Source organism: Phyllobates terribilis, unplaced genomic scaffold (assembly GCF_046119375.1).
Source record: "Phyllobates terribilis strain yellow unplaced genomic scaffold, ASM4611937v1 Scaffold_2__4_contigs__length_985480577, whole genome shotgun sequence".
NCBI lineage: Eukaryota > Metazoa > Chordata > Amphibia > Anura > Dendrobatidae > Phyllobates > Phyllobates terribilis.
Genome location: NW_027362762.1, coordinates 278,047,344 through 278,074,579, shown reverse-complemented (window position 1 = coordinate 278,074,579; position 27,236 = coordinate 278,047,344).

The window sequence follows — 27,236 nt, the reverse complement described above, 5'->3', positions numbered from 1 at the left end:
AAGGTACAAGAGGCAATGGAACTGCCGAAGACCAGCTGACGGTACTGGAACTCGGTTACTAAGCAGGAGGTACCTGTGCCAGAAAGCACTACCAAGGACCAGCAGACGTTGGTGGAACTTGGATACCGAGAAGGAGGCACCTAATCCAAAGGCACTGCCGAGAACCAGCTGACGGTACTGGAACCCGGTTGGGTAGCAGAAGGTACCCATGTAAAAAAAAGTTCAAGGCCGCGAGCCGGCTGCAGTTACCAAAACCCACAGTCCTACAGGGGGTGCTTGTCCTATTGGCACTATGGAACCAGCCTTCATTGCCAGATCCCGCAGCCCACATAGGAGTCACCTAAACTGCAGGCACCATAGAGTCGGCTAACCCGACCGCAACACGACAGGACAACGCATTGGAGGCAAAGTGACGTTGACACTACCCGGAAACAGCTGGCGTGCTGGAACCAGGCTGGGCAGGAGGGAGTACCCGTGCCAAAGTCACTGCCGAGAACCAGCTGACGGTACTGGAACCCGGATGGGTAGTAGAAGGTACAAGAGCAAATGGAACTACCGAGGACCAGCTGACGGTACTGGAAACCGGATGGGTAGCAGAAGGTACAAGAGCCAATGGAACTGCCGAAGACCAGCTGACGGTACTGGAACTCGGTTACTAAGCAGGAGGTACCTGTGCCAGAAAGCAATACCAAGGACCAGCAGATGTTGGTGGAACTTGGATACCGAGAAGGAGGCACGTAATCCAAAGGCACTGCCGAGAACCAGCTGACGGTACTGGAACCCGGATGGGTAGCAGAAGGTACCCATGTAAAAAAACGTTCAAGGCCGCAAGCCGGCCGCAGTTACCAAAACCCACAGTCCTACAGGGGGTGCTTGTCCTATTGGCACTATGGAACCAGCCTTCATTGCCAGATCCCGCAGCCCACATAGGAGTCACCTAAACTGCAGGCACCATAGAGTCGGCTAACCCGACCGCAACACGACAGGACAATGCATTGGAGGCAAAGTGACGTTGACACTACCCGGAAACAGCTGGTGTGCTGGAACCAGGCTGGGCAGGAGGGAGTACCCGTGCCAAAGTCACTGCCGAGAACCAGCTGACGGTACTGGAACCCGGATGGGTAGTAGAAGGTACAAGAGCAAATGCAACTACCGAGGACCAGCTGACGGTACTGGAACCCGGATGGGTAGCAGAAGGTACAAGAGCCAATGGAACTGCCAAAGACCAGCTGACGGTGCTGGAACTCGGTTACTAAGCAGGAGGTACCTGTGCCAGAAAGCACTACCAAGGACCAGCAGACGTTGGTGGAACTTGGATATCGAGAAGGAGGCACCTAATCCAAAGGCACTGCCGAGAACCAGCTGACGGTACTGGAACCCGGATGGGTAGCAGAAGGTACCCATGTAAAAAAAAGTTCAAGGCCGCGAGCCGGCCGCAGTTACCAAAACCCACAGTCCTACAGGGGGTGCTTGTCCTATTGGCACTATGGAACCAGCCTTCATTGCCAGATGCCGCAGCCCACATAGGAGTCACCTAAACTGCAGGCACCATAGAGTCGGCTAACCCGACCGCAACACGACAGGACAACGCATTGGAGGCAAAGTGATGTTGACACTACCCGGAAACAGCTGGGTGCTGGAACCAGGCTGGGCAGGAGGGAGTACCCATGCCAAAGTCACTGCCGAGGACCAGCTGACGGTACTGGAACCCGGATGGGTAGCAGAAGGTACAAGAGCCAATGGAACTGCCGAAGACCAGCTGACGGTACTGGAACTCGGTTACTAAGCAGGAGGTACCTGTGCCAGAAAGCACTACCAAGGACCAGCAGACGTTGGTGGAACTAGGATACAGAGAAGGAGGCACCTAATCCAAAGGCACTGCCGAGAACCAGCTGACGGTACTGGAACCCGGATGGGTAGCAGAAGGTACCCATGTAAAAAGAAGTTCAAGGCCGCGAGCCGGCCGCAGTTACCAAAACCCACAGTCCTACAGGGGGTGCTTGTCCTATTGGAACTATGGAACCAGCCTTCATTGCCAGATCCCGCAGCCCACATAGGAGTCACCTAAACTGCAGGCACCATAGAGTCGGCTAACCCAACCGCAACACGACAGGACAACGCATTGGAGGCAAAGTGACGTTGACACTACCCGGAAACAGCTGGCGTGCTGGAACCAGGCTGGGCAGGAGGGAGTACCCGTGCCAAAGTCACTAACGAGAACCAGCTGACGGTACTGGAACCCGGATGGGTAGTAGTAGGTACAAGAGCAAATGGAACTACCGAGAACCAGCTGGCGGTGCTGGAACCCAGGGTAAATACTAAAAACAGAGTGGAGCCAGAGGTGTAATTGGAGCAAGTTTTAAATCCGTAGTACAGTGGATGTGGACAAAGCAGGAGAATTTGCCGGACACACAGCTGGGGATCAGCTGACGTTACTGAACCCCAATAACACTGGAGCAAGCGTTGACTGTGCAGACGGCACTTATGAGCACCAACTGGCGGTGTTGGAGCTCAGGGATAATACTGAAAACAGAGGAGCCAGAGGTGTAATTGGAGCAACTTTAAAATCTGTAGTAGTGAGAATGTGGACAGAGCAGGAGAAATTGCCGTCCGCACAGCAGGGGAACAGCAGACGTTACTGAACCCCAATAACACGGCAGCAAGTGTTGACTGTGCAGACGGCACTTCCGAGCGCCAACTGGCGGTGTTGGAGCTCAGGGATAATACTGAAAACAGAGGAGCCAGAGGTGTAATTGGAGCAACTTTAAAATCTGTAGTAGTGAGAATGTGGACAGAGCAGGAGAAATTGCCGTCCGCACAGCAGGGGAACAGCTGACGTTACTGAACCCCAATAACACGGCAGCAAGTGGTGACTGTGCAGACGGCACTTCCGAGCGCCAACTGGCGGTGTTGGAGCTCAGGGATAATACTGAAAACAGAGGAGCCAGAGATGTAATTGGAGCAACTTTAAAATCTGTAGTAGTGAGAATGTGGACAGAGCAGGAGAAATTGCCGTCCGCACAGCAGGGGAACAGCTGACGTTACTGATCCCCAATAACACGGCAGCAAGTGGTGACTGTGCAGACGGCACTTCCGAGCGCCAACTGGCGGTGTTGGAGCTCAGGGATAATACTGAAAACAGAGGAGCCAGAGGTGTAATTGGAGTAACTTTAAAATCTGTAGTAGTGAGAATGTGGACAGAGCAGGAGAAATTGCCGTGCGCACAGCAGGGGAACAGCTGACGTTACTGAACCCCAATAACACGGCAGCAAGTGTTGACTGTGCAGACGGCACTTCCGAGTGCCAACTGGCGGTGTTGGAGCTCAGGGATAATACTGAAAACAGAGGAGCCAGAGGTGTAATTGGAGCAACTTTAAAATCTGTAGTAGTGAGAATGTGGACAGAGCAGGAGAAATTGCCGTCCGCACAGCAGGGGAACAGCTGACGTTACTGAACCCCAATAACACGGCAGCAAGTGTTGACTGTGCAGACGGCACTTCCGAGCGCCAACTGGCGGTGTTGGAGCTCAGGGATTATACTGAAAACAGAGGAGCCAGAGGTGTAATTGGAGCAACTTTAAAATCTGTAGTAGTGAGAATGTGGACAGAGCAGGAGAAATTGCCGTCCGCACAGCAGGGGAACAGCTGACGTTACTGAACCCCAATAACACGGCAGCAAGTGTTGACTGTGCAGACGGCACTTCCGAGCGCCAACTGGCGGTGTTGGAGCTCAGGGATAATACTGAAAACAGAGGAGCCAGAGGTGTAATTGGAGCAACTTTAAAATCTGTAGTAGTGAGAATGTGGACAGAGCAGGAGAAATTGCCGTCCGCACAGCAGGGGAACAGCTGACGTTACTGAACCCCAATAACACGGCTGCAAGTGTTGACTGTGCAGACGGCACTTCCGAGCGCCAACTGGCGGTGTTGGAGCTCAGGGATAATACTGAAAACAGAGGAGCCAGAGGTGTAATTGGAGCAACTTTAAAATCTGTAGTAGTGAGAATGTGGACAGAGCAGGAGAAATTGCCGTCCGCACAGCAGGGGAACAGCTGACGTTACTGATCCCCAATAACACGGCAGCAAGTGGTGACTGTGCAGACGGCACTTCCGAGCGCCAACTGGCGGTGTTGGAGCTCAGGGATAATACTGAAAACAGAGGAGCCAGAGGTGTAATTGGAGTAACTTTAAAATCTGTAGTAGTGAGAATGTGGACAGAGCAGGAGAAATTGCCGTCCGCACAGCAGGGGAACAGCTGACGTTACTGAACCCCAATAACACGGCAGCAAGTGTTGACTGTGCAGACGGCACTTCCGAGTGCCAACTGGCGGTGTTGGAGCTCAGGGATAATACTGAAAACAGAGGAGCCAGAGGTGTAATTGGAGCAACTTTAAAATCTGTAGTAGTGAGAATGTGGACAGAGCAGGAGAAATTGCCGTCCGCACAGCAGGGGAACAGCTGACGTTACTGAACCCCAATAACACGGCAGCAAGTGTTGACTGTGCAGACGGCACTTCCGAGCGCCAACTGGCGGTGTTGGAGCTCAGGGATTATACTGAAAACAGAGGAGCCAGAGGTGTAATTGGAGCAACTTTAAAATCTGTAGTAGTGAGAATGTGGACAGAGCAGGAGAAATTGCCGTCCGCACAGCAGGGGAACAGCTGACGTTACTGAACCCCAATAACACGGCAGCAAGTGTTGACTGTGCAGACGGCACTTCCGAGCGCCAACTGGCGGTGTTGGAGCTGAGGGATAATACTGAAAACAGAGGAGCCAGAGGTGTAATTGGAGCAACTTTAAAATCTGTAGTAGTGAGAATGTGGACAGAGCAGGAGAAATTGCCGTCCGCACAGCAGGGGAACAGCTGACGTTACTGAACCCCAATAACATGGCAGCAAGTGTTGACTGTGCAGACGGCACTTCCGAGCGCCAACTGGCGGTGTTGGAGATCAAGGATAATACTGAAAATAGAGGAGCCAGAGATGTAATTGGAGCAACTTTAAAATCTGTAGTAGTGAGAATGTGGACAGAGCAGGAGAAATTGCCGTCCGCACAGCAGGGGAACAGCCGACGTTACTGAACCCCAATAACACGGCAGCAAGTGGTGACTGTGCAGACGGCAATTCCGAGCGCCAACTGGCGGTGTTGGAGCTCGGGGATAATACTGAAAACAGAGGAGCCAGAGGTGTAATTGGAGCAACTTTAAAATCTGTAGTAGTGAGAATGTGGACAGAGCAGGAGAAATTGCCGTCCGCACAGCAGGGGAACAGCTGACGTTACTGAACCCCAATAACACGGCAGCAAGTGTTGACTGTGCAGACGGCACTTCCGAGCGCCAACTGGCGGTGTTGGAGCTCAGGGATAATACTGAAAACAGAGGAGCCAGAGGTGTAATTGGAGCAACTTTAAAATCTGTAGTAGTGAGAATGTGGACAGAGCAGGAGAAATTGCCGTCCGCACAGCAGGGGAACAGATGACGTTAATGAACCCCAATAACACGGCAGCAAGTGTTGACTGTGCAGACGGCACTTCCGAGCGCCAACTGGCGGTGTTGGAGCTCAGGGATAATACTGAAAACTGAGGAGCCAGAGGTGTAATTGGAGCAACTTTAAAATCTGTAGTAGTGAGAATGTGGACAGAGCAGGAGAAATTGCCGTCCGCACAGCAGGGGAACAGCTGACGTTACTGAACCCCAATAACACGGCAGCAAGTGTTGACTGTGCAGACGGCACTTCCGAGCGCCAACTGGCGGTGTTGGAGCTCAGGGATAATACTGAAAACAGAGGAGCCAGAGGTGTAATTGGAGCAACTTTGAAATCTGTAGTAGTGAGAATGTGGACAGAGCAGGAGAAATTGCCGTCCGCACAGCAGGGGAACAGCTGACGTTACTGAACCCCAATAACACGGCAGCAAGTGTTGACTGTGCAGACGGCTTTTCCGAGCGCCAACTGGGGGTGTTGGAGCTCTGGGATAATACTGAAAACAGAGGAGCCAGAGGTGTAATTGGAGCAACTTTAAAATCTGTAGTAGTGAGAATGTGGACAGAGCAGGAGAAATTGCCGTCCGCACAGCAGGGGAACAGCTGACGTTACTGAACCCCAATAACACGGCAGCAAGTGTTGACTGTGCAGACGGCACTTCCGAGCGCCAACTAGCGGTGTTGGAGCTCAGGGATAATACTGAAAACAGAGGAGCCAGAGGTGTAATTGGAGCAACTTTAAAATCTGTAGTAGTGAGAATGTGGACAGAGCAGGAGAAATTGCCGTCCGCACAGCAGGGGAACAGCTGACGTTACTGAACCCCAATAACACGGCAGCAAGTGTTGACTGTGCAGACGGCACTTCCGAGCGCCAACTGGCGCTGTTGGAGCTCAGGGATAATACTGAAAACAGAGGAGCCAGAGGTGTAATTGGAGCAACTTTAATATCTGTAGTAGTGAGAATGTGGACAGAGCAGGAGAAATTGTCGTCCGCACAGCAGGGGAACAGCTGACGTTACTGAACCCCAATAACACGGCAGCAAGTGTTGACTGTGCAGACGGCACTTCCGAGCACCAACTGGCGGTGTTGGAGCTCAGGGATAATACTGAAAACAGAGGAGCCAGAGGTGTAATTGGAGCAACTTTAAAATCTGTAGTAATGAGAATGTGGACAGAGCAGGAGAAATTGCCGTCCGCACAGCAGGGGAACAGCTGACGTTACTGAACCCCAATAACACGGCAGCAAGTGTTGACTGTGCAGACGGCACTTCCGAGCGCCAACTGGCGGTGTTGGAGCTCAGGGATAATACTGAAAACAGAGGAGCCAGAGGTGTAATTGGAGCAACTTTAATATCTGTAGTAGTGACAATGTGGACAGAGCAGGAGAAATTGTCGTCCGCACAGCAGGGGAACAGCTGACGTTACTGAACCCCAATAACACGGCAGCAAGTGTTGACTGTGCAGACGGCACTTCCGAGTGCCAACTGGCGGTGTTGGAGCTCAGGGATTACAGTTCAGGTGGTAGAAACATGAACAGAACAGAAGACCTGGATACTTTTGCCAACCAATTATTTATTCTGGAAGAGGACTGGCAAATTCATGAGAGATCCAGGCCTTGTTCATTTAGAGAAAAGTAAGCCGGTCAATGTTATCGGAGGATAGTCGCATGCGACGGTCTGTTAGTACACCACCTGCGGCACTAAAGACGCGTTCCGATAATACACTAGCAGCAGGGCAAGCTAGCACCTCCAATGCATACTGACTAAGCTCTGGCCATGTATCCAGCTTACAGACCCAAAACATGAAGGGAGAAGAGCCGTCTGGGAGTACACTAAGAGGGCAAGACATGTAGTCTGTCACCATCTGACGGAAACGTTGCCTCCTGCTGACTGGAGCCGTCTGTGATGGTGTAGACATTTGTGGCGGCGGGGACACAAAACTTTGCCACATTTCGGCCATACTGGTCTTGCCTTGTGCTGAGGCGCTGCTTCTGCTCCCTCTTTGTGCAGAGCTTCCTCCACTGCCTCGACTCACTGAGCTGCTTTGTAAAGCACTAGCAGCACTGCTCTCGGTTGGAATGGAGAACATGATGGAATGCACCAGTGCGTCTTGGTACTCCCGCATTTTACGCTCCCGGTTCAACGGTGTTATGAGGCTTTGTAAGTTGTCCCGGTAGCGAGGATCTAGGAGGGTGGACACCCAATAATCAGCCGTGTTGAGAATGTGGGCGATGCGGCGGTCTTTTCTCAGGCACTGCAGCATGAAATCAACCATGTGCTGCAGACTGCCAACTGGCCAAGAAACGCTGTCCCCTGCTTGAGGCGTGATCTCTGCCTGCTCTTCATCACCCCACCCTCGCTCTAGATACTGACTACTAGAGCATTGTGTACCTCCCTCCTCTGGACAGATGTCTTCCTCATCCATTGACTCCTCCTCATCCTCCTCACAAAGTGTCCCCTGCCTAGGCCTTTGTGAGGAACCACGTTGCGCAGACTATAGAGAAGCAGATGGCATTTGTGACTCCTCATCCTCCACCTCTTCCAAAACCTCGTCCCTTAGTGCTTGCAGTGTTTTTTCAAGCAGGCAGATAAGGGGGATAGTCATGCTGACTAGTGCATCATCTGCACTCGCCATCCGCGTGGAATAATCGAAGGCACGCAAAACGTGGCAAATGTCCTTCATAGAGGCCCACTCAGTGGTGGTGAAGTGTGAACGGCGCGCACTGCGACTTGTTTGCGCCTGCTGCAGCTGATACTCCATTACTGCTGCCTGCTGCTCACACAACCTCTCCAACATATGTAACGTTGAATTCCACCTGGTGGGTAGGTCACATATGATGCGATGTTCCGGAAGACGTAATCGGCGCTGCAGAGCTGCAATGCGTAATCTTGCATTGCTGGAACGCCGCAAGTGAGTGCACTCTATGCGGACCTTGTGAAGCAGTGCATCAAGATCCGGATAGTCCCTCAAAAAACTCTGCACGATCAAGTTGAGCACATGTGCCAGACATGGGATGTGAGTGAAGTTGCCTAGGCCCAGAGCTGCCACCAGATTTCGGCCATTGTCACACACTACCATGCCTGGCTGGAGATTAGCTGGCACAAACCACACGTCGCTCTGCTGCTTGATGGCATTCCAGAGCTCCTGTGCTGTGTGGCTTCGATTCCCCAAAGAAATTAATTTTAATACGGCCTGTTGGCGTTTGGCCACGGCTGTGCTCATATTGGTCACCATAACAGGTAACCGTTCACGGGTCGATGTGGAGGTAGACCGTGACGGCTCCTGCAGCGCTGATTCAGAGGAACTGGAGTATGAGGAGGAGTCAATGTGTACAGACTGGATTCCTGCAATCCTTGGAGTTGGCAGAACACGTACAGCGCCACTCTCAAGATTTGTACCTGGCTCCACAACATTTACCCAATGGGCAGTGAGGGAAAGGTATCGTCCCTGTCCATGCTTACTGGTCCACGCATCGGTGGTCAGGTGGACCTTGCTACTGACGGCGTTTTGTAGCGCATGTTTAATTTTTCCCTCCACATGATGTTGCAGGGCAGGGACGGCTTGCCTGCTGAAATAAAAGCGGCTGGGCGCGTTGTATTGTGGGACTGCCAATGCCATAAAGTTACGGAATGTGTCAGTCTCCACCAACCTGAATGATAGCATTTCAAGGGCCTGTAGTTTAGCAATGCCAGCATTCAGAGTCTGTGCTCGGGGGTGGTTTGCCAAGTATGGGTGCCTTTTCTCCCATGCCTGTGCTAACGATGGCTGTAGACTGGCCTGGGAGTGTGAGGATGACTGGGAAAGTGGTGCTGTGGGTGGAATTACACTGTGTCTCTGTACAACAGTGCCAGAGGTTCTTCCATGGCGATCCTGTGAGGAAGCCGAACCAGCTGTGTGTGAGCTGGAGGAAGAGGCTACAACATGAGCTGAAGAGGTGGTAGGTGGCGCTGTAGGTTGGCCTAGGTCTTCAGTGTGTTTTTGTAACTCCACCACATGCTTGGTCCGCACATGTTTCCACATATTTGTGGTATTGAGGTTGCTGACACTTTTCCCTCTTTTCACCTTCTGATTACACAGCTTGCATTTGACAAAGCAAATGTCATCTGCAACTGTGTCAAAAAAGGACCAGGCACTGCAAGTCTTGGGAGCGCCCGCTTTGGATTTTGGAAGAGCCATGCTCCTAATGGGTGCCGAAGTGGAGGCTACAGGCAACCAAGTCTGCCCCCTCCCTCTCCCTCCTTTTTGGGCCGTTCGGGGAATCTCTTCCTCAGAGCTGCTCCCACCACCTTCCTGTCCATCACGCCATGATGGGTCAAGGACCTCATCATCTACACCACCCTCTTCAAACAACTGCTTCTCCTGGGTAGTCTCGACAGCACAGTACGCACCAGAAAGTGGCACCTGAGTCTCATCATCAGATGCGTACTGAGGTGTGCTGCTGACCATAGGCACTGGCCCACCCGCCTCTTCAGATTCAGAGAGACAAAACGGTTGCGCATCACTGCATACTACCTCTTCTTCAAATTCTCGAATGCTGCTTGGCTGGCCCCCTCTTTCCAAGCCAAGAGATTCAGAGAACAGAAGTAGAGATGGCTCCTGTCCAGGGCTCTCTGACTGCCTGGGCAATTTGGCAGGTGGTGAAGAGACAGATGGGTGCTCTTCAGTGCTCAGGACCTGAGAGGATCTGGAACTAATTGAAGTCGATGCGTTAGCTGCCATCCATCCGACAACGGCTTCAATTTGGTCCTCGCACAGCAGTGCGTACGGCTAGCTCCTACAAAGCTGCGCATAAAGGACTGTTCCCTGGTAAAACTGGGGAATGCTGAGTCACTGGTGCCCGCAGCAGGCACAGAATCCCCACGTCCTCTCCCTGCAGGCACAGAATCCTCACGTCCTCTCCCTGCAGAAACTCCACGCCCACGCCCACGACCACATGCCTTACTCCCTGCCTTCTTCATCTTGGTAGACTGATAAAGATAGGCAGAAAAGTACTAAGGGCTTAGTGTGCTTATTCCTGAACAGCTGCTAACAGGTATAAGAAACACTAATTTTATAAAGTGTGGACTAGACTTTAATATGAGCTAATGTGGCCTACACAACTGTAAAGTGGAGTGTTTGGTGAACTTTATTTAGGTTTTTTTTGTCACAAAAAGACACTGGATGTGCCTAAAGATGTAATAACGATAGTATCACAAACTTTTTGTAGCTATTACAATTTAGGAAGGTAACCTACAATGCAATAGATGAGGCTGCAAAAAATAGGCTAATACTAATCTGGCTGGGGCTGCAGGGCCCAATGCTGCAGAAAGGCTCCTCTAACTACTCCTATATAGTGTGTTTGGAACCAATTTAGCTGAATACGGATGGAACCACCACACTAATAGGAGAAATCAGGAAAAATTATGAATTGGCAAAAAATTACAATGCATGAGGCAGTGACACACACTGAGTGCACTACAACCAGACGTGGTTGAAGCACACACTACAGGGTGAGCTGCACTCACACACCAGACCTTGCAGACAGCGGTGAACAGTACAGATGCAGAGCACTGTGCACTAGCGCTGCAAGACCAAAAAAATTTCTCTATCTACTCCTATATAGTGTGTTTGGAACCAATTTAGCTGAATACGGATGGAACCACCACACTAATAGGAGATATCAGGAAAAATTATGAATTGGCAAAAAAGGACAATGTATGAGGCAGTGACACACACTGAGTGCACTACAACCAGACGTGGTTGAAGCACACACTACAGGGTGAGCTGCACTCACACACCAGACCTTGCAGACAGCGGTGAACAGTACAGATGCAGAGCACTGTGCACTAGCGCTGCAAGACCAAAAAAATTTCTCTATCTACTCCTATATAGTGTGTTTGGAACCAATTTAGCTGAATACGGATGGAACCACCACACTAATAGGAGATATCAGGAAAAATTATGAATTGGCAAAAAAGGACAATGTATGAGGCAGTGACACACACTGAGTGCACTACAACCAGACGTGTTTGAAGCACACACTACAGGGTGAGCTGCACTCACACACCAGACCTTGCAGACAGCGGTGAACAGTACAGATGAATAGCACTGTGCACTAGGGCTGCAAGACCAAAAAAATTTCTCTATCTACTCCTATATAGTGTGTTTGGAACCAATTTAGCTGAATACGGATGGAACCACCACACTAATAGGAGATATCAGGAAAAATTATGAATTGGCAAAAAAGGACAATGTATGAGGCAGTGACAAACACTGAGTGCACTACAACCAGACGTGTTTGAAGCACACACTACAGGGTGAGCTGCACTCACACACCAGACCTTGCAGACAGCGGTGAACAGTACAGATGAATAGCACTGTGCACTAGGGCTGCAAGACCAAAAAAATTTCTCTATCTACTCCTATATAGTGTGTTTGGAAACAATTTAGCTGAATACGGATGGAACCACCACACTAATAGGAGATATCAGGAAAAATTGTGAATTGGCAAAAAAGGACAATGTATGAGGCAGTGACACACACTGAGTGCACTACAACCAGACGTGGTTGAAGCACACACTACAGGGTGAGCTGCACTCACACACAGAGACCCTGCAGAAAGTGGTGAACAGCAGAGAACTGTGCACTAGCACTGCAAGGCACAGCGATTTATAAAGTAGCTTGGGTAAAGCAGAATAGACCAAATAGGTAGCTAAAACTGTCCCTCAGAACAACAGCGTCCTATCCCTAACTGAATTCACAGCAGAGTGAGCTCAAAATGGCGGCGGCGGCTTTTATAGTGCATCATGACATCATTTCAGCAGCCAATCACAGCCATGCCATTAGTTCAGATGCCTACATGCCTAACAGGATGTGCCCACACTTCTTAGGATCCTCATTGGCTGAATAAAATGAAAATGGCTCATTGCATTATGGGAACTTCCGATTCCGGTATACGATATTGCAAAAGTATCGGAATTAAGTATCGGAATTCCGATACCGTGAATATCGGCCGATACCCGATATTTCAGTATCGGAATGCTCAACACTACCCGTGAACCAAATCTGTCTCGTAGTGTAATTATATTTGGCCAGCGAGGAAATAATCAATCTCTACTTGACCTAGCTTGCTCAATTAGACAGCACATGCTAATACGTCAAATCCATAACCAACGTCCTCCTACTCTATCACAATCTGCCACCACACCCATACCAACAATGCTGAGCACCTGTTTCCTCCCCTGCACATGCCTCCAATACCTTACATCACTCCCTTGATGATGCTGAACCACAAGTGCTTTTGTACCCCAAATGTGTCAAAACCCTAAAGCGACACACCAGGAATGCAGCAGAAGCTGGAACTTTACTGGGGGTGTCTAAACCCATAGTGGAGGTGCTGGGCACCAAGAAGGGTAAGGCCAAAAAGGTTGCGATTAAGAAAAAGGTGGATGATGCAGCATGTATAGTAACAATTGCTTTTCACTGCTGGACCTGAGGGAGTAGAAAGATTGCAGGGTCAGCTTCATCAGATATCAGAGCCTCAGCACCAAAGACATGGCCAAACTTCTGCTGGACTCCATGTAAGTAACCTGGGGGCACTGAGAACTTACCATGAATATGATGAATCCTATGTGCTTCTTTTGTACAGATACTTGCAGCTGACGATCAGATATTGGCACATGGCACTGTAGGATATTACATGACTGATCAGACAAGGGTCTCTTCTTCTTGGTTACGGGGTCTCAGGTGTCTTTGTCCTGGGGGCTGATACTATAATTGAAAATCCACCGATGTCGACTTTGAACATGGTTACGTTCTTGCATATTATTGTATCAGGATTACAATGCTCATATTTACTGCATATTTCTATTTAAATCCATTCCATTCTTTACATTTATTTCTTTACATAGAATTTACTTATTAATTGTATATCATCATATAGATCTATTAATTAAATTGTACTTTGTTCATAGGACAACATCGTTATATTTGCTGATAAGTAAAAACTTCCTCAATTATAGACATTTTTTTAATAAATATCAATGTTGGCTCATTATTGGACCCCGACTTTGTCCATGCTTTTAATTTTGGCCCACTGTGTATTTGAGTTTGAAATTCCCAGACTCTAAACCATGATTTCAATACAATCACAAACTTAACTTCTTTAATATTCTGCTATCAATACATACTGCTTCTAAGGTTGGATTCTGCTGGAGTCTATAATCTATCCACACCTTTATATGCAGAACATTTTGTGCAAATGTTTGTAGATTATAGATAATAAAAATACTTGTTTAAACTTATTCCATTAAACTAACACAAAATACAGCAACTTATGTATTTATTTTAGTTGCACAGTGCGTAATGCATACATAATAGTTCAATAAATATAGAAAGATAAAAATAATTTGCAGTGAAATAAAGAGAAGAAAGGAAAAGAAAAGAAAAACAGATGACATGAAAGGGAAGGAAAAGAAGAAATAACTAGCTGGAGACTATAACTTTTAAAAAGGCATACCACTTGAAAGAATAGTCATCCTCGTCTATACTTCCCATCTGGCTTCTGTTCTTTCTGCTAACTTTCCTCCCCATACAATGCTGGTATTGTAGGTAACAATTTACTTTGCTTTTTCTTCGTTGCTAAAAAAACAAGACTACAAGGAGGACAGCAGTGTGTTAATTTTTATACTTTGTCTTATATACTACCTATAGAACACCCTCTTTATTCATAGATAACATAAAATACCCATCACTTTAGGACCAATTGTGTTTCTCAGCTTCTCAAATGAGTATAGTTAAGCTTATGCATAAATCTCCTTTATATAACATATGCGCACATCCGCATGCACTAGCTTCTCTTCCATTTCCTCTTACTCTCTCTTGTCCACATTGCTATTCTTCCTTCATTTCCTGTTACACCATGGAGTGTTTGCCTAGTCAAAGCCCAGACCTTGATCCAATTAACATCCTGTAGTCAGACTAATAGATTGCTCTTTACCAGAGGAAATCATATAACTTGAAGGAGCTGGAGCAGTTTTGCCTTGAGGAATGGGCAAAAATCCCAGTGGCAAGATGTGCAAAACTCATAGAGACTTATTCAAAGTGACATGCAGCTGTGATTGCCATAAAAAGGGGCTCTACAAAGTACTGAATTTAGGAGGATGAATAGCTATGCACACAAAAGTTTTCATTTTTTAAATTCTATTTGTTGTTTGCTTCACAAATACAAAGAAAACCAAATGTTCACAGTTGTAGGCATGTTCTTTACATGAACTGTTGCAAACCATCAAAAAACTGAAATTTCAGGTTGTGAGGTAGCAAAACACAAAAAATGCCAAGAGGAGTGAATACCTTTGCAAGCCACTGTACCCGCCATCTGTTGGGAGAAACTAATGTAACTCCCAGTCACATAGGCATCATCATCTATCCTTGCTACAATGGTGTATCACTGCCAGTGTGATGCAGTGGGGGGGAATTATATGAGTGGGAAGGTATGTATCTCCCAGACTGCGCATTGAAGCATATTGAACTTGCTGGAGTGCTTTGCAATCACAGACATAGTTGTGGTTGCAGGGCAGAATAAAAGTAAGTTTGGACTTGGTCAAGCTATTTGAGTAAGGCAGATTTTGTAAAACCCAGCATGGGCTTTTATTCTTGGAGTGGACTACAGGATGGCAGTGGGGCAGTCCACTCCCTCCTGCCCAGGTCTTACCAGTGACTCATGTCCACAGTTTTCATTTAAAAACCTGCATCAAAGGTTTGGGTGTGTCTGTCTTTAGTTTGCAAGCTGCAGAGGTGGAGGCTGTGTGCTAAAGAGGCCTTTGTGGAGTGAACACAGAGCCCCAGGAAGGCAAAGCTTCTGACACACTTTGGAGTAATATGAAGGTGCAATCGCCCACGGCAATGGTGTTTAATTTGTATGGACTATTGTGAACAACCCAGCTGTGATAAGGAGGATAAAGCTGCCTTCACTGTGTGAGTTATTTGGACAATAAAAACTTAAAGTTGGACATTCTAAGGTCACTGCCTGTTAAATCGCACTGTGTGCACACCACTGCACCACACGGTCAAAATATTTAACCAATGTGCAGAGAAAATCATGTATCGCACTGCGATAGTTTCTGCTCAAGGTGTCTATGGTGCAGTGCACTTTCTAGCCTGAAGAAAAGTTGAAAGAGTGGATCTCGATCTCCTGCATGTAAGAACAAAGAGTGGGCATCCTTTTCTGTGATAATGGTGCAAACAATCATTTTTGGAAAAGACAGCCAACTCCAATAGGTGGTATGGTTGTGACTGCAACATCAAAAACATAATGAAGTGAGAATTTATAATGGATAATAAGTGTAGCTCAACTGTACTTGAAAGGGTGCTCAGAAGTATGACAAGAACAAGAAGTCATATTAAATTGAGAATTTGTGTCTGTAAATACAAGTTAATATATAAACTTTCATTTTACTTACAACTTGGAGTGCCAAAGTTTATTCTCAAGTGAGAATTTAGTTGGCACAAAAGCTGACTACTTGGAGTGTATTCCTGTTTCTATGACAGACAATCAAGAATGAATATCTACCGGCACGATTACTTGGTGTATGACAAGCAGTAGAGGTGGAAGACTTTGATGGCGATGACACTGACTCGGTGGTGATAGGTCATACAGCCTGGCTGACTGAAAGTTGAGTGTAAATAGGAGGAAAACTTGAGGCTTGCTCAGATTGTTGGCCTGCTGGTTTTTGCTAAATGAGCAAGGGATGTTGCTTCATGTGCTGATGGAGAGTCACTGTTTTTTGTTTATTATCCTGGATCCTGAGCCTGCAGACCGCAAAATAACTTACACAAATCAGATGACAACACATGATGATTTTATTTCCGGAAGTGCGGTCCACCATGATACGCATGCCAGCAGTGTATGACTCCATCTATATGATTGTCCTGCATAGCGGTCTATTGTGACACACATGCAGCTGATACATTCCCCTACCTATGGGAACCCCCTGGTACGAACCTCAGTCTCATGCCATTTTCCTTGGTAAATCCTTATTTAATTTTTTACATGTGTGACTCTCCCTATTTATACCACCCCAACAAAGCACTAGAACTTTTACCCCTGAGGAAGCCACATGTATGTGGCGTGATGCGTAGGGTTGGCTACTATCTCCTTCTCCTACTGTATATTGGTTATTTGTATGGATAACGTATTATTCAAAATCTAATATATGTAGCTGTTATTTAGCCTTGTTGCATAATATGCTCAATATGCTCTGTGTTTTATAGAGTTCTTTATTATAATTAAGCATTGATTATTGGTATGGGTATTTTCCTATGGCTACTATCTTATGTCTGCTGCCTGCTATACACTTTCTCTTCTCCCCTACATACTGGCTTTCCTTAGTGTTTGAAACAGCATTCTGAGAGAGAATTTTTTTTTGTGGTGCCAGTTCACCATAGCTCTTAATTAGTCTTTCCAGGAGGGGTTTCTGACCTCCTTTCTGAACCAGGGCACACGTCTGTCTGACGGCATCTATTTACAGGTATTTTATTATCCTATTGTTAAATTATTATTTTTTCATATATATGTCTTATAGCTTTTATACTTATTTAGGTAAACACCCATAATGGCATTTGACTTTGAGGCTATGGAAACATCTCGGAAAAACAAATGTCGTTAGTTTTCCAAACGTCTGTTGCGTCTAGTTCCAATTAGTGTTGAGCCACCCCCGTAGTGTTCGAGTTCGGTTCGGTTCGTCGAACAACCGTGTGTTCGCCGAACTGTTCGTCGAACTGTTCGTCGAACACCTTCGAACACCGTTAAAACCAATGGCAGGCAAACAAAAACACATAGAAACACATAGAAAACACCTTCAAAGGTGTCCAAAAGCTGACAAACTGCTCAGAAGACATAACTAACACATGGAAAAGTGACAAGTACATATAGTCATGCGAAAATAAAAGAGGTGGAGGAGTAAAAGGAGGGGGAGACACAGATATAGGCATGTCATGCCCTTCTAAAATCCAAAAAGTGAGAAGCCGACACGGCCAGTGCCCTCCTGCCCGTGCCACCTCCGTGTCGCCGGGTTTGTGCCAGAGCCGCGGTGAACCCTGATGGCCAGCCCCCCTCTCCCAATACTGGTGCCTGTCCGTTGGTGGGTCGAGCGAGCCCCCCTGTGGTGGAGGCAGCTCTAAGCTTTTTAATTTAAATTGTCTCTCTAATTTGAATGAATACACTTTATATCCATTTACAAGGATCTATTGGAGGGCAAGTCTCATGCCAGCAGCCGCGTAATTCCAGCTCCAGTAGCGTCCACTAAAGCTGCTGCAGTTAAAAAGCTTTTATAAGGATCGAGCTCGGCTGTCCACCGCAAGGCATCCTACTGCCAGTCCCAGCCCCTATGCCTTGGGGTGCCTCCTGATGCTCTTCACTGAGTATCCCGTGGTCCCGAAGCATTTCCTTTGAAAAAATGAACTGTCCAAACTACAGGTGGTGTAGCTTGCTTAACAGCCGGGATAATCTGCTGACTAGCAGACCCTGCTACTAGGCACAAAGTATTTCCTGGGCTAGATGCAGTTAAAAATTTGTAATTAGATACTCTCGTTGGATGCTGAGAAAGCATTCCATAGAGTCTCCTGGCACGCCATATATGATTCTCTTAAAAAGCTTGGGGTAGGGGTCTAGGGGACCCTTTTATAGCCAAAATCACGGCCCTGTATCGCAATACGTCACCTAGGCTGAAGATAAATGGAACTGTAGCACCCTGAGGGCTCGGTTGCTACAGAGGTATTGCACCTCACCCAGAGGTGTGATATCTCACTCTCAGGTAAGGATGTAGTGTGGATCAGGACCCGACACCTGCATGCATTACACCACATTGCCGTGGGGCAGGGCGACCAATATGCCCCTGAGATGGGCACGACAGTCCCTGTCCCTGGCTGGAGTGGGGGGAGGGAACACTGAGGAAGGGGAACCCTGTAGTGCAGGAGCAGGGAGGAAGCAGTTCCTGGGTGCATTGAGAAGGGAGTATAAAAGGTGGGCACCATCTTAGTTCAGTGCAGAGAAGTCTGAGCAGAAGTGGCAGGGAGCAGGGGCTCTGCATGAGCTCTGCTCCGGAGGCGGGCCTAGTAACAGAGGCCCAGGCCTGGAAGAGGGAGAAGGAAGGAAGAGGAGCGGAGAAGGCTCCAGGAACGAGGCACCACATAGGGTCAGGGAAACTGGCGCCAAGTTTACCAAGAGGAGGCCCGAGGCAGCCGGACAGAAGGGTTGGTAAGAAAGGCCAGACAAAGGACACACAAAGGGGGTCCTGTGAAGCACTACAAAGTTATCTGGGAGTTGTCTGAGCCCCTCACCTGGTGAGCACAGTACGACGTGGGCAGCAGTTACCTGCAGACGTGGTCTGGATAATAAGAACTGTGAGTAAAGGCCCTGGACTGCATCACTGACTCCGTGTCATTACTGCTGCTGCCCTGCACCATCACCCCCATCCTCCGCATACACTGACCTGAGGCTATACTCCTCCCGTGGGGAGTTATGCTACGCTCTGCTGCACCCACAACACCAGCCTCAGCGGTCTGCCCTGGAGCGGCGGTTCACTCTGACCGCAATCCACGGGTGGTGTAGTCGGACATTTAAACATCAAAACCACATAAATAGTTCCGCCACTGGTTTGACCGCCCTGAGCCACGGAACCGGGTTGCCGCCACGGAGACTACAACCACCAGCATCCACCAAAAAGGGTCCGGCTCCGGGTGTCCCAAGGCCCAGGGGGCGCGTCAGAACATTTTCATCACCTTTCACAATCACCAATGGGACAAGGCAGGGATGTTCTCTGTCCCCTCTTTTATACATCCTAGTGACGGAGCACCTGCTCTCATCAATTCGCCATAACCCCAATATTAGGTGGATTGAGGTGGGAGGCACCGAGTACAAGTGCTCTCTATTTGCTGATGATGTCCTAGTATATATCACTCAATCACATATATCCATCCATGCTGTTATGGCTGAAATAGATCACTTTGTTACATGGTCAAATTTTAAAATCAATGCAGCAAAGTCTGAGGCCCTCGATGTCTCCCTCCCCAAATCCATATAGGATTCCATCCAGTCCAACTTTCCCTTTGCCTCGCCCTCACAGTGTATCAAATACTTAGGAATTCCTATTCATAGAGACCTCTCCCATCTATGTTATCTTAATTTTTTGCCCTTTATTGAACAACTCCATACAGACCACGGTTGGCAAGTTAGAACTGTAAGATTCACTACGTGAACCACTGGTGTTTTGTGGAAAAGCACATGTACACTGTGTTCCAAATTATTATGCAAAAAGTGTTTAGGAGTGATAAGGGAAGAATTTGTTTGTTTGTCAGTTAAACTCATTGATGGTGATGTGTGTCAGGGCTCTTTATATCACTGTAAGCAATTGCAGACACCAGTGCTAATTAGTTTGTCAGGTGTGTCCAATGAAAGGCAAGACTACTTAAGAAGGCTCTCTCACATTATTCAGCAGCCTACATCTTCTGCCAAAATGGGAAAGAAAAAGGATGTGTCGGCTGCTGAGAAGCAACAAATTGTGGAGTGTTTAGGTCAAGGCATGACTACAATCAACATTGTGCGATGATCAGGATGAAGTGTCTTGGCAATCAAGAAGTATGTAGCTGATTCACAGTACACACGTGTGCGTGCTGATAAGGGCAAATTGAGGACTCTTTCCTACAGGCAATTACGTCAGGTTGAAAGAGCAGCGGCAAAAAAGCCTTGTCATAGCAGCAGACAAGTTTTTGAAGCTGCTTGTGCCTCCAACGTCCCCCGAACAACAAGATGCAGGGTCCTTCAGAGGTTTGCAGCTGTGCATACGCCATCCTGTCGACCTCTTCTATCCACTTCACACAAGCAGAAACGGCTCCAGTGCGCCAAACATTACATGAAGACTGATTTCAAAACTGTTTTGTTCACGGATGAGTGCCGTGCAGCGCTCGATGGTCCAGATGGATGGAGTGGAGGATGGCTGGTTGATGGACACCCCACGCAAACACGGCTACAGCGCCAACAAGGAGGAGGTGGAGTAATGTTTTGGGCTGGAATCATGGGGAGAGAGATTGTCGGCCCCTTTAGGATCCCTGAAAGCGCTAAAGATGAACTCCATAATGTATGTGGATTTTCTCAAACAGCACTTCCTGCCATGGTTCAAGAAGAAGAACCGTGTATTTCACAGCAAGATCATTTTTCTGCATGATAATGCACCATCTCATGCTGCACATAAAACATCTGCATCTCTGGCTGATATGGGCATAAAAGGGGACAAACTTATGGTGCGACCCCCATGCTCCCCTGACCTCTACCCCATTCAGAACCTTTGGAGCATCATTAAAAGGAGTGTCTATGATGGCGGGAGGCAGTTCACATCTAAGCAACAGCTCTGGGAGGGTATTCTGTCCTCATGCAAAACAATTGAAGCAGAAACCATCCAAAACCTGACAAATTCAATGGACGAGAGAGTTCAGAAGCTCCTTTCGAACAAGGGGTCCTATGTGAAAATGTAACATCACCTAGAATAAAGTTTTGAGTTGAAAACTGTTTGATTTCAGTTTCTAACAACCTGCTAATGCTTATAATTTCAAAAATGACCATTTTTTTGGTCTTTATTAAAATGAAAAGGTTGATCGAAAGAGTGTGGGGGATCTAAGAGTGTGGCAACCCAGTAGTCATGATTACTTCGAATTCTGACAATATGAGGGTCATGCTGCAGGTAGTGCAGCAAGAAGGCACTTATGTGTCTTGCGCATCTCGGAGCCCCAAAATTATTTTCCGGGCTAGATGCAGCTAAAAATTATTTTTAATTTTAAATCTGGTGGAGCTTATTATAGATGGCCTAATAGGATCAGTGCTGCACACTGCTACAAAGCCCAAATTATTTTCCAGTCAAGATACAGATAAACATGATTAGTAATTTGAAAGCTTAAAACGGTTGGTAGGGTGATTTTAAACAATCATCAAGCTTTTACTCTCCCCAGGATGACACAGGGGTAGAAAAGTCGTTTCGGATCCATGATTTGTTCATCTTTATGAACGTGAGTCTGTCTACATTATCAGTGGAGAGCCGCGTGCGCTTATCTGTCAGCACACCACCAGCAGCGCTGAACACACGTTCAGACAGAATGCTGGCTGCGGGGCATGACAAGATCTCCAAGGCGTAAGTGGCTAGCTCCGGCCATTTTTCCAGATTGGAAGCCCAAAAAGATCAAGGGTCCAGTGACACAGTCGTGGCTTCAATGTTTACTTGGAGATACTCCTGTACCATCGTCTCTAGGCGTTGACTATGTGTCAGACTTCTTTTCTCCTGTGGCCTTGCAAAGGTGGGCTAAAAAAGTAGTGAAATGATTCCGCAAAATTGATGTTACCACCAGATACTGTGGTTCTGTTACGGTTTGAGTGCTGAACACTTGACGGTCCCACGGTTGGCAAGTTGGAACTGTGAGATTCACTACGTGCACCACTGGTATTTTGTGGAAAAGCACATGTAAGATTCTGCAACAGTCTCTGCTGATACTCCTGCATGCGTGCATCCCTTTCTATGGCATGAATAATTTCTGCAAATTTACTTTTGTACCGGGGATCTAACAGTGTGGCAACCCAGTAGTCAGGATTATTTCTAATTCTCACAATTCGAGGGTCATGATGCAGGTAGTGCAGCAAGAAGGCACTCATGTGTGTTGCGCATCCAGGAGCACCAAGTCCCTGTTGTGTTGGTGGCGAGGTAACAATCATGCTTCCTTCCTCTGTCCTCTCCCCCCAACCTCGCAAAACAGAAATGTGATCAAGGTCTCCCTCATCTGATGAGTCTTCCATCAGTTCGTCCTCCACTTCTTCCTGGGCTCCTGCACCTTCCTCACTAGTTTGGCTGCTACCATGCGCCCTGGTAAAACCATCTCCCCCACCCTCACATGCCTGCCGCCTTGGTGCTGCCGACCGTCTGGACCTTGCAGATGTTAGCCCTTCCGCATACAACTCCTCCTCCTCTACTTCCTCCACCTCCTCTTGTGCCACCACCTGACTCCGAATTCTGTTTAACATGTGCTCCAACATGTAAATCACCGGAATAGTCATGCTGATAATGGCATCGTCAGCACTAAACATCTTCGTCGCCATTTCAAAACTGTGCAGAAGGGTGCATAGGTCCCTGATCTGAGACCACTCCTCCAGCGTGATTTGCCCCACCTCTGAATCTCGTTGGCCCAGGCTATACGTCAGAACGTATTGCACCAGGGCTTGTCGGTGCTGCCACAGTCGCTGCAACATGTGCAGAGTTGAATTCCAGCGGGTAGGCACATCGCATTTTAGCCGGTGAAGTGGCAGGCCCAACGACTTCTGTAGAGATGTAAGTCGCTGAGCTGCGGGATGCGAACGGCGGAAGTGAGCACACATCGACCGTGCACTCTGCAGAAGGCCATCTAGTCTGGGATAGTGGGCTAAAAATTGCTGGACAACCAGGTTCAACACGTGAGCCATACAAGGCACGTGTGTGACATTGCCCCGGCGAAGGCCGCACCCAGGTTTGCAGCATTGTCGCACACGGCCTTCCCTGGTTTCAGGTCCAGTAGAGACAACCATTCATGAAATTGGTTCTCCAGAGCTGACCACAACTCCTCAGCTGTGTGACTCACATTTCCCAGACATTTCAATGTAAAAACCGCCTGATGACGTTGAGCCCTACTGCCAGCATAGTAAGGAGGTGTGCAGGATCCCTTCTGCGCAGTTAGAAAGCTTGTGGCATGACCAGACAGGCTTTGGGTGCAGGTGGAAGACCGAGAGGAGGTTGAGGAGGCAGAAGCAGTGGAGGAACTTTGACATAAAGAGGATTGACGCACAACTCGTGGGGACGGCAAGACTTGGACAGCAGCCCCTTGTCCTGCTGTCACCATAGTTACCCAGTGCCCAGTCAGCGACATGTAATGCCCCTGTCCATGCCTACTCGTCCAAGTGTCTGTGGTGAAATGCACCCTGTCACACACAGAGTTTCTCAAAGAAGCGGTGATGTTGTGTGTGACATGCTGGTGGAGCGCAGGCACACCTTTCTTTGAGAAGTAGTGCCGACTGGGCATCTGGTACTGGGGCACTGCGACGGACATAAGGTTTCGAAAATCCTCTGTGTCCACCAGGCGGAAAGGCAGCATTTCTGCAGCCAAGAGCTTGCAGATGGTGAAATTCAACCTCTTAGCTTTCTCATGGCTAGGAGGAAATGGTCTTTTACTTGTCCACATCTGAGGGACCGAGGGCTGGCTATTGTGCTTAGACGGGGTTGATAAGGGTGTCTCCGGCAAACTGCCGGTCTGTGAGGAAGATGCAGGCGGACATGTTAGGTTGCCTTGATCCAAAGGTGGTGCTATCGATGTCGGACAGCACTCAACACCAGCTGCTGTTACCCCCTCCAAAGAAAATGATGACCTGCCAATCACGCTGGCTGTTGCGGGTAAAGAGGTGGCAGGTCTGCGCCCCAAAACAGGTGTGACTGCTGTCCCCCCAGTCACAGAGGATGAAGAGGCCGCGGATGCACAAGATATGGCAGACGGTGGTTGGCCCGGCCGGCTAGGCCGCATTGTAGCACACTGAGCTTCCCACTGCAACTTATGCTTCATGTCCATGTGCCGGTTCATGCATGAAGTACTCAAACTATGTATTTTTTGGCCTCTACTTAGCTTTTGCTGACAAATGTTACAGATAACACGAGTTGGGTCATCTTTATCGATCTGAAAAAATGCCCAGGCTATGCAAGGCTTAGCACCCATGCGACCTGAAGAGCCACCACGACTTGTGGTGAGAGGCAGAGTTGTGTTTGAGGATGCAGTTGTTGACGTGCTTCCAGTACTACGTCTCTGTCCAGGAAGGCGCAACCTGACCTCGTCGTCACTAGCATCTTCCTCCACCTCCTCTGCTGACCTCATCTCTTGGCTGACTGTGGGTTGACAGTAAGTGGGATCTCCAACCTCATCATCATCACCCTGTGTGTTATCACACCCGTCGTCCTCAGAGCCAACCTGTTCCTGCCCTGACAAAAAACTAAAGTTGTCGCTCCAATCAGGTATTTGAGTCTTATCATCGTCTTCCTCATTGTCTCTACCAACAGGAGTTACAGTTTGGGAATGAGGGTCTACATTATGGTCAGAACCTTCTGCGTCTGGTCCTGGATCCGACTCATAAAGATTCTGGGCATCAGTGCAGATCATTTCCTCGTCTGGATACACAGAAGCGCAGGAGTCGACCTCTGATTCCCAGGCTATAGTATGAGTAAACAGCTCTGCAGACTCAACCATCTGTTCTACCTCATACTCAGACGGGCAGCTGGAGATTTGGGAGCTGTGAGGAAGCAAGTGCGATTTGGGTGACACCTCTGAGGACTGGAGTATTTGTGATGTTGAAGTTGATGTGGAGGAGAGCCCACTTAAAGGAGCACTTGATATCCGTTGAAGCACCTGCTGTTTTTGTGCCTCATCTGGAATTTGTAGCGATTGGCGTGGCCGTAAGAAAGGGATCTTATCACATTGTCCGCTAAAAGAAGTAGACATTTTAGTTTGGCTGGAAGATGGTCTTTCTTCTGCAGATGTTACTGTTGCTTTAACACCTACCCCACGGACACAACCTTTTTTCCCCTTCCCAACACGCCTATTCCCCTTTCCACCAGCAGCAGGCCTTTTTCCACTCATTTTGGTGGTTAACTAATTCACAACTCTGGAGTTGTTTGCACAAAAAAACAATGGATGGTAACCGAGCAGAGCTGAGTGGGCAAACTGTGGTATTAGGCCAAAACTATTGGCTGGGTTAGATGCAGAAAAAAATATATTCAGTTTGCAACCTGATGGAGGTCAGTATAGATGGACTAATACAACAAGTCCAACACACAGCTAGAAGCCCAAATATTTTTTCAGAGGTAGATGCAGAAAAAAATATATTCAGTTTGCAACCTGATGGAGGTCAGTATAGATGGACTAATACAACAAGTCCCACACACAGCTAGAAGCCCAAATATTTTTTCAGAGGTACTGTAGATGCAGATACAAATTATTTTTAATTTGCAACCTGATGGAGGTCAGTATAGATGGACTAATACAACAAGTCCCACACACAGCTAGAAGCCCAAATATTTTTTCAGAGGTACTGTAGATGCAGATACAAATTATTTTTAATTTGCAACCTGATGGAGGTCAGTATAGATGGACTAATAGAGAAAGTCCGACACACTGCTAGAAGGCCAAATATTTTTTCAGAGCTAGATGCAGAAAAAAATTATATTCAGTTTGCAACCTGATGGAGGTCAGTATAGATGGATTAATAGAACAAGACCCACACACAGCTAGAAGCCCAAATATTTTTTCAGAGGTAGATGCAGAAAACAATATATTCAGTTTACAACCTGATGGAGGTCAGTATAGATGGACTAATACAACAAGTCCCACACACAGCTAGAAGCCCAAATATTTTTTCAGAGGTAGTGTAGATGCAGATAAAAATTATTTTTAATTTGCAACCTGATGGAGGTCAGTATAGATGGACTAATACAACAAGTCCCACACACAGCTAGAAGCCCAAATATTTTTTCAGAGGTACTGTAGATGCAGAAAAAAATTATTTTTAATTTGCAACCTGATGGAGGTCAGTATAGATGGACTAATACAACAAGTCCCACACACAGCTAGAAGCCCAAATATTTTTTCAGAGGTAGATGCAGAAAAGAATATATTCAGTTTGCAACCTGATGGAGGTCAGTATAGATGGACTAATACAACAAGTCCCACACACAGCTAGAAGCCCAAATATTTTTTCAGAGGTACTGTAGATGCAGATAAAAATTATTTTTAATTTGCAACCTGATGGAGGTCAGTATAGATGGACTAATAGAGAAAGTCCGACACACTGCTAGAAGGCCAAATATTTTTTCAGAGCTAGATGCAGAAAAAAATTATATTCAGTTTGCAACCTGATGGAGGTCAGTATAGATGGATTAATAGAACAAGACCCACACACAGCTAGAAGCCCAAATATTTTTTCAGAGGTAGATGCAGAAAACAATATATTCAGTTTACAACCTGATGGAGGTCAGTATAGATGGACTAATACAACAAGTCCCACACACAGCTAGAAGCCCAAATATTTTTTCAGAGGTAGTGTAGATGCAGATAAAAATTATTTTTAATTTGCAACCTGATGGAGGTCAGTATAGATGGACTAATACAACAAGTCCCACACACAGCTAGAAGCCCAAATATTTTTTCAGAGGTACTGTAGATGCAGAAAAAAATTATTTTTAATTTGCAACCTGATGGAGGTCAGTATAGATGGACTAATACAACAAGTCCCACACACAGCTAGAAGCCCAAATATTTTTTCAGAGGTAGATGCAGAAAAGAATATATTCAGTTTGCAACCTGATGGAGGTCAGTATAGATGGACTAATACAACAAGTCCCACACACAGCTAGAAGCCCAAATATTTTTTCAGAGGTACTGTAGATGCAGATAAAAATTATTTTTAATTTGCAACCTGATGGAGGTCAGTATAGATGGACTAATACAACAAGTCCCACACACAGCTAGAAGCCCAAATATTTTTTCAGAGGTACTGTAGATGCAGATACAAATTATTTTTAATTTGCAACCTGATGGAGATCAGTATAGATGGACTAATACAACAAGTCCCACACACAGCTAGACGCCCAAATATTTTTTCAGAGGTAGATGCAGAAAAAAATATATTCAGTTTGCAACCTGATGGAGGTCAGTATAGATGGACTAATACAACAA